The following is a 7,762-nucleotide window of genomic DNA, read 5'->3' on the forward strand; positions in this document are numbered from 1 at the left end:
ACTGAGACATATTTTATAAAATAAAAAATTATTTTTAAAACCTACCATCATTAATATATAATTATTTTGCACTATTTGATAAGTTTCAACTAATCTAAAGAGTATAGGTCTACGCCTAAATTTATAGTAATTAATTTCCTTATGAATGTTTTATAATTATTATTATCTTTCAATGCCTTTCTTCTCTTTATCACCAACGTAATAATTAGATATGATAATTATGATAATTTATCATTCAGGTGTTTATAAAATATGTTTTAATATTAATATGGTAAATATGGCCCTGACAATAATAATGACATCAAAAAAATTATTTTATAAATTTTTATAAATTTTTTATAAGTTTTCAACTATTAAAAAGAATTATATAAAAATATAATAAATCTTGTTTATAAAGTTTTTTTTATTAGTAGGGGCAAATCAAGATGGCTTATTTTCAGCTGATTTTGTCGCGAGACTTCAAAATTGCATTTTTTTAAAATGAAATGCCAGTTAAGGTAATTATAAGTTATTGCTATCTTGTCATTATTATAATTGATGGCGGACAGTTACATAAATAAAGACTTATTGTAACAAAAGGGGGTAAATTAGAATAAAAAAATCGATAAAAACAATTCCCCTATTTTCTAGAGAATATCTTATTAGGAATATATAATTAAAAAAGATGATATTTGGGTATCAAGTTTTACGCATGGCAATTAAAGAAGTTTTAACTTTATTTTGTTTGAGATTTTACCTAGTTTATTCATTTGGGTTATGTTGTTTAGAAAAGTTTATAATTCAAACTAAACCGAAAATAAACTAATAACTGAATTAAACACTTTTTATTTTTTGTATTAATGATATATATCTAAGATTTATATCACCGTCATGCTTGTCATAATGTTGGCTTTGTTAATAATGTTGAACTTCTTATGAATGCCCACATTGCCGAAATTACAAATTGACACTAACATATATATATACATATATATATTAAAATAACCAAAGTCCAGATAATGTTTAAATGTAGATTGGTAGTATATATAATATCTAATGACAATATTATATGCGACCTAAGTAAGGCATCATGGCAATGACCAGTTTTTAGTGAGATGAATGTGATGATAGAAAAAAAAAATAACACCTTTGTTCAAAATTTATTAATATGATTGTGCTATATGATAAATAAAATTTGGGGTTATTAGTGGATTTATATTATTGGTGATATAATATATATATTAAATACAATTATTATACTTACCTTTGTTTATCTTTTGATAAACTTTAATGTTTTGACATATTTTGCCATAACCCCGTTTTTTACCCAAAAATTATAAAATTTACCCTCTAGTTATACCAAAATATATAAGGTTTAAAATTCGAAAATTGTATACATGTTTCTTATAGCCATAGCTTATAAAATAGCTAATCTATCTAGAAGTCGCGCAATAACCATTTGTACAATATAATAACCTTCTGGTAAATTTTAAGGTAAAACGGTTAAAATGTTCCATGTGATTAAATATTGATGTGCAAACTCAAAATGTGCCATTAATTTTAAACATTCAGGTATTTTACTGATTAGTTTATAGTTATACATGTTAAAATTGCAATATTTTGTAAATTCTAATGTTTAGCAACTTCACTCTGGGTATGGAGTAAAATGGCGAACATAGTTCACATAATTGAGCACATCTCCTAAAGTAATATAGATAGAGAGCTACACTTTGTTTTATATTGAGGATGAATGTTTTGACTACCATATAAACATATTTATTTTGTTCTGTTTAGTTAATGTTTCAAAATATTATGACAAAATGCAAAAATATCAACTGTTTTATCACGGTCTACCCTATTTTGGTATTCTTCCCCGCTAATTCTCCTAACAGTGAATGTGACCCGTTTAGACCTTTATGGCTGGGAAATCTAGCTGAGGCATTACTAAGCACCATTTATGCAATTAATTTTGCTACATTTATTTCTTTATCATGTTTTTTTTTCTTTTATAAAACGAAAAAAACTATAACTAAACAAAAACCTGTAAAAAAACAAATAAAAAAAACTTGGATCTATTATTTTATTAAAATAGATTTCCGTCTACTGTTTACCAAAATGGGTTTGCAATAGCTAAATTTAGATAATAATTTGATATATTTTATAATTTTTTTGTTATTATAAAAAATAAATAACATTTTACAATTATTAATTTCAAATAATTATAATCATATTCTTTCTTTCTTTCTTTCTTTCTTTCTTTCTTTCTTTCTTTCTTTCTTTCTTTCTTTCTTTCTTTCTTTCTTTCTTTCTTTCTTTCTTTCTTTCTTTCTTTCTTTCTTTCTTTCTTTCTTTCTTTCTTTCTTTCTTTCTTTCTTTCTTTCTTTCTTTCTTTCTTTCTTTCTTTCTTTCTTCTTTCTTTCTTTGGTAAAATCACATTGGTGCCATAACCAAACTGATTTGTAATTTATACGCATTTAAAATCAATTAGATCAGCACTTCATTTATATTTTTATTTTACACCCAATGTATTAAAATGCAACTATCTATATGTTAGAAGAAATTGTTGAAAGCTTATCTTGCACTAAACTTGTTATAAAAAAATCCTCATTTCATTTGATAGACAGTTGCAATTTATTACTAGCAGAGTGTCAATCCGATCTATTTTTGAATTTTATAATAGATAATAAATAATATATAATATTTTTATTTTTCGAATTCTTGTAGAGAGACAGTCGAAAGATGGTACAGTTGCAACTTGGATATTTAACTCCGTATGCTGATAGAGATGCACCCTTATTGCACGAGCTAATATTATTTATAGATGTCTCAAAAATACCCATACTAAAGGAGAGAAATTTTAGCAATGGAAACAAGTAAATATCCACAAATAAAATTTAATGTTATAAATATATATCTATATAAAAAATATTTATAATATATATATATATATTCAAATTCCCTCTCATCCAGTGAAACATTGAAATTAAAAAGATAAACATATTTATAAATTTAGTAGATTTTGTATAGAATTATATGCATATATATTTCAAATTAAATATTTGGTGGGGAAATTAATACAATGATGGGTAGGGCTGAGATAGAACCTCGCCAAAACCCAACTAAAATAATGTAATGTAATGTAATAGAAATAAATATATTATATTTATATTCCAGAATAATAGTCCCAAATCATCTTATAACGGGTATAATATAAGGGAAAGTTGAAAGAAATTGCATAGTGATAAACCTACAAACCTTAATAGACGGATCCAGAATTTATAAGATAAATCAAACGGACAAGCTCATAAAATTGTCAATTATTTCTAAAAAAAAATTATCGTAGCAAACGACTCATTAACTCTTGGAGCAGATACTGAGTTTTTGGTTGTCATTCATTACAATATTGATATAAAGTAATAGAATTGATTATTTTTACAAATATTGTTTTTTTTTTAAACTTTTAATTACATTATTATGCTTATAAATTTCAAAAATTTTTTTAATTATTACATTTTTTATATAATCTAATTTTTATAAAATAAATTTTAATTTCCATATAAATATAACTAAATATGAAATTTGATATGAAGCCAAGCTCAAAATTTGAATATCTTATATAATTTTAATTTAAATAAGGTGAATTTACATTTTTTTTAAAAAATATATTACTAAAAGTGTAAAAAATGTTTTTTTATAACACATTTTGATATATTTATAAGAGATAAAAAGATACCTTACAGGGGCATAACTATCCAAAAACGTACCGATCCTGAAACGCGTGAATATGATTTGGAGCCTTATCCTTTGGACAAAAATTTTTTCTCCTATAACCAGGCAAAGTCATTGACTTGCGGGTTAAAATTGATCAAGATAACTTGGTATAGCGAAGTATTATCCACTTATCTGCATCCCAATCATCTGACCATCAATAGATGCATCGGTAAAAATTTGTTAATCCTCTCACGATATTTTTCGATTATTTAGTTTATAATTTACCTATTACACAAAATACATAAACTGCTCACTGTTTATTGATTCCGTAAAAATCATGAAAACATATGGATCCTTCAATTATCGAATTTTTAAGTTGTAAGCCTGCTTTGTAAGAAGGAAAAAAGCATGATAGATAAATGGTTTTTATGCCATAAAACCTTATAGGAATTCAGTTTTTTTTTGACATGGCAAAACCATTAGTAGAACGATCGGTATTGCAACTATTTTGTGAATAGGTTATAACACAATATTTGTCGATTTTCTTTATACTCCACTTTATTGGAAAGAGAAAAGATAAGAAATTTTAAAACTAGGACTTTCGAACCGGATGTTATGGGGTAGTCGAAGAGCACAAACTATCACTTTTTATCCAGATTAACAAATTTTTTTTAAAAAAAAGATTCCCTTCTTAAGATGTAAGAAAGATTGGCATAATTTATTTCGATATTTTGGTATTAGTATCAGGTGTCAATGGTAGGGGGTATTCAATAGCGGGTTTTTAGCCCATAAGCCCGCCCTAAAACTACAATAAATATTGATGCGAAATTGCGTATTAATAAAAATTTGTTGGTCATTCAAAGATGGCCTCCTAGATTCATTTTTTTTGCATTTCAGATTCGGTTAGGATAACTTTTCTAGAATATTCAAGTCGAAGAATAGTCTTCTATCTTTATTTTTTTACTTCTTAATGCTTTATTTTTTTAAATATTGAAGGATCATGCGACGTAGGATACACTGATGTTTCTACGGACGAGATATTTAATATTCATAGTTTTTCTGACTCAAGGAGAATTTATTAAATATCAAACTCTCTCCAACAAAGTTAAAGGGAAAATACAAGTGAAATCAATTCCAAGGGCTTGCTGTGTGGTCGTAGAATACAAATTTATAGATACTGTTTGGCAGGATAGCGATAATAAAAATATTTTCAATAAGATAAGAATGGTTAATGCTTCGGCTAAAAAGTGTGCTTGTCTTTAAAATTAAAAAAAAAAAAAATTACAATTTATTGGGAAACTATACATAAGATAAAATTATTTTACATTAATTTTTTACACGGTTTTATATATATTTTCTTTTTTAAAAAAATGTTTAAATATTAAACTGAATATAATATTATGTGGGATGCGAAATTTTATTTCGTGCTTCAGTGTAACTGAATTAGGATTAGGGAACATATTAATCTGCCAAAATCTCTTTTGATAATTAAATTCATATGGCCCCAGAGGAGAATTCACCTATCACATTGTTTAAAATATTTTTATATGTTGTAAAGTATAAATATAAATAGAACATTCACAAAAAAAGGGAAAGACAAGAAAGGAAAAGTATTTTATTGAAAGAATGATCCAAAACACTTAAAATATAATTCAAATAAAAAAAAGGTTAATTTAAAATATATAGGATTATTTTAAAATATTCGATTTTTGAATATTTTAATGATATACTTCCCTTTAATCTGATTAAGTATATATAGGCAAGCGGGGAAGGTCTTGTCCTGAGAATTTTTATGGTCTCTCTAGTCGGTATTGGGGGGAAATTAGCTTGCAGAATTGGTATTAGTCTGTGTAGAATATTGACTCTGATAGCAATAGTTAAAAAGAATATTGATTCTGAATGAATTATATATTATGTCTTTAATTATGTTATAAAAATCTTAAAACTATAATAAGTCTTTAATTATGTTATAAAAAAATTTTTCAATCTTTACGCCATATTTATATATAAAAATATATTTAATTTTCAGCCTCAAAGTAAAAAATTTTTGTAAAAATGTATTATAAATTGATTAGGTAAATACAAGTAATAAAAAGAAAAAAAATAATATATTAATTAAGCAGTGGCGTATCCAGGATTTTCTTATAGGGGGGGAAAAAATTTTGGGGGCTTCGCCCCCAAACCCCTTTTACCTGGCCTTCGGCCAGCTTTCCCGGCCTTCGGCCGGGTCTTATTTAGTTATTCTATTAAATTATTCATAATTTAATTATATTTATATTTTTAACTATTATTTACTAATTCGTGCTTATGGATAGGATATTACAAGCCTCTTTTTTATTATTTCAAGATAGGTATATATTTAATAAAGTTTTTTAAATGTAAAGTTGAAATAAAGTGTAATGTCATTTTTTTTATAAAATTTGCTTTAAAAACTAGCCTCAGCTTAAATTCTCATACAATATAAGTAGAATATAATTTTTTTATTGAAAATACTAATAGTAGTTTAAAATATTGACTAGAAAATAATTAAATTAACAAGTTTTTTTAACTTCTTATCAAATACAAGATTTTTAATTATTTCGTTTGTCGTTGGAACCAAATCTCTGTGTATATTTAACAGAGCTAACCCATTTAGCCGAGATTCAGTACTTCGTAAATATGTTTTCAACCCTCTCAAGTTGGAAAAAGTCCTTTCATTCGTACATGTTGTAATAGGCAAACATTCAAGAATATAAAACAACTTCGAAATATTAGGAAATTGAGCCAAGGTTTCTTTACACCGATTGAGTGCATCAATAGCATGCTCAGGTAAAATAGCTAAACGTATAAATATTTATACCACAATTCGAATTCACTGATTAAATTTATTTCAGTATCAATCTCATAGGAATAAAATTTTTCTAAATATTTAATTTTACCAATAGTGGCATTAGAAAATGAAGAAGGATCTTTGGGTAATAAAACTTGAAGATTGCTAAAGACTTGTTTTTTATCTAAAACCCGTACTTTTATTTGCGATAAAAAAGTATCTAAGAATGGGATGAAAATTGATATTTTATAATATTCTTCAGTTGAGCCAATATTTATTTTCATCTCAATAATGGCCTAAGTGCTAGACGAGGTTTAATTAGTATTATATCATAAAATTTAGCCTTCGATTCAACGTCTACATTCATTCTTATTGTATCTACCTGTTCATGTATATTTTCCGCCAAATCAATAACCTGAACTAAATCTAAATTTGGTTTTTGTAAATTTCTACAAAGTAGTGAGCTATAGGAAAATAATTTATTGATGCAACTAGCAGCAATGATAAACTCTGATTGATCAATTGAATTCAATAATGATATCGCTGCTAACGACACATTACTTTTTTTCATGCTCAACCTTATTTATAAATTATCGTTTGATTTCAATCTCTTTGACTAAATATTTTTCCATTTTATTAATATTTTTGAATAATATGTTGGAAAATTGATATTCAAATATTTGTAAAATTTTGATTGGTTAGGTGGGGGGGCCTGGGGGTAGGGGTAAAATTTTTATTAGCTTAAAATGATATTTATAAAAATAGTCAAATTTGCGATGGGGGGGAATTTCCCCCTTTCCCCCCCATTGGTTACCCGCCTGTAATTAAGTAAGTAAATTGATTAAGTAATCACAATTTGTTACTAATCTGTATCAATATATAGATATAATAAATATCATTTCAACTGCAATATTTCTTAAAATAAAACTCGCTTCTTAAAAAAACAAATTTTATGGAAGAGTTTGCTCCAAATTCAACCGCTAAACCGGAATGTTTTATTAAACCTTACCCTAAGCTAAACCGCATTTAGCCGAACTTGAACCTAATCTGTTCGAGCCTCATGACTCTATGCATATAAGATATTGTGTAAGTTATTATATATTACAAAATTTTTAATTTAAATTGGAATTATTTTAAAGATTATTATCAATCACATTTGATTGATAAGTGGCAGTCATGATTTTTATAAAATTTTGTATATTGCCATTTTACAACATTTTTTTAAAAATATTTTTAGCTAATAAATTATAATGCCCTAGAGAA

At 25.9% G+C, this 7,762-nt stretch overlaps 1 long non-coding RNA gene across 1 annotated transcript; it reads left to right on the forward strand.

Moving 5' to 3' along the window:
- The first annotated feature begins 3,508 nt into the window (after window positions 1-3,508).
- LOC135928490 (uncharacterized) lies at window positions 3,509-4,994 on the forward strand. The gene is made up of 3 exons (XR_010572352.1): window positions 3,509-3,615; window positions 3,699-3,919; window positions 4,687-4,994. It is a non-coding gene; the product is annotated as an uncharacterized LOC135928490 (long non-coding RNA).
- The last annotated feature ends 2,768 nt before the right edge of the window (window positions 4,995-7,762 follow it).

Source organism: Gordionus sp. m RMFG-2023, chromosome 4 (genome assembly GCF_954871325.1).
Source record: "Gordionus sp. m RMFG-2023 chromosome 4, tfGorSpeb1-WG-v2, whole genome shotgun sequence".
Taxonomy (NCBI): domain Eukaryota; kingdom Metazoa; phylum Nematomorpha; class Gordioida; order Chordodea; family Parachordodidae; genus Gordionus; species Gordionus sp. m RMFG-2023.